Source organism: Mandrillus leucophaeus, unplaced genomic scaffold (assembly GCF_000951045.1).
Source record: "Mandrillus leucophaeus isolate KB7577 unplaced genomic scaffold, Mleu.le_1.0 Scaffold79, whole genome shotgun sequence".
Classification (NCBI taxonomy): Eukaryota; Metazoa; Chordata; class Mammalia; order Primates; family Cercopithecidae; genus Mandrillus; species Mandrillus leucophaeus.
In genome coordinates, this window is record NW_012108585.1 from 715310 (window position 1) to 716765 (window position 1456).

The following is a 1456-nucleotide window of genomic DNA, read 5'->3' on the forward strand; positions in this document are numbered from 1 at the left end:
AAACAAAACAAAACAAAACAAGCAAACAAAGATGACAACAGGCATGGATCAGTGTGTGGACTCGTGCAGCCTAGGACAGGAGCTGAAGATGCTGTGATCATGGATCCAGGTCCTTCTTGCATCCTTGGGTGCCAGGTGGTGATCTGGCCTCGGCCTTGGCTCACAACAGTGAAAGAGGAGCCAAACAAACAAATCAAGAGGAAAGCTAAACCTTGTAGGGTTCAATTTCAGAGTAACCCCAGTCAACTGACAACCTGAAACCACTTTCTCAAGGCATTGTCACTACCAGGTGCCCTAGCTAGAAACGCCCCGTGTGACGCACAGATGACAATTACCTGTCCAGCTCATAAATCCACCTTGTTTCCTTTTCCAAAGGCCCTTAAACATTGCCTTATACAATTAAGATGATACAGGTTGCCCTGGATGTTGTCGAAGAGGTCCCTTTGGAGTATTTTCAGTACTGTTTTCCTTCCTTCCCTCCTTCTTTCCTTCCTTCCCTCTCTCTCTCTCTCCTTCCCTCTTTCCTTCCTTCCTTTCTTCCTTCCCTCTCCTCCTTCTGTCCTTCCTCCCTCCTTCCTTCCTTATTGTGCCAAAACATACATATCAACATTTACTTTTAAAAAAGGTTTTATTTTTGTTTTTGTTTTTTATTACAGATAGGGTCTCACTATGTTGCCCAGGCTGAACTCAAACTCCTGGGCTCAAGCAATCCTCCTGCCTCAGCCTACTGAGTAGCTGAGTAACCCCCAGCCCCTGGTAACCTCTCATTTCCTTTCTATCTCTATGAATTTGCCTATTCTACCTCAGACAAGTGGAACCATGCAATCTTTGTCCTTTGTGAAATATGTTGCTGGCTTATTTCACTGAGCATAACGTTTTCAAGGTTTATTCACGTAGCATGTATCAAAGCTTCATTCCTTTCTAAGGCTGAATCATATTCTATTCTAAGTGTATACCACATTTTGTTTATCCATTCCTCTGTTGATGGACATTTGGGTTGTTTTTAACTTTTGACTGCTGCTACACATTGTGGATATAATGCTGCTATGAACATGGTGTGTAGGTATCTGTTTCAGTCCCTGTTTTCAATTATTTGGTGGTGTGTCCCTAGGAGTAAAACTGCTGGATGAAATAGTAATTCTATGTTTAATCTTTTAAGGAACTGACAAACTGCTTTGCACAGCAGCTGCACCATTTTGCATTCTTACCAGCAGTGCACAAGTGTTCTAGCTTCTATACATCTTTACCAGCTTTTGATTTTGTGGTGTGTTTTTAAAAAAAAAATAGCCATCCTAATGATTATAAAGTGGTATCTCATTGTGTTTTAAATTTGCATTTCTCTAATGACTAGTGAAGTTGAGCCTCTTTTATGTGCTTACTGGCCATCTGCATATTTTCTTTATGATAGACATTTAAATTTATTTATTTATTTATTTATTTATTTATTTATTTATTT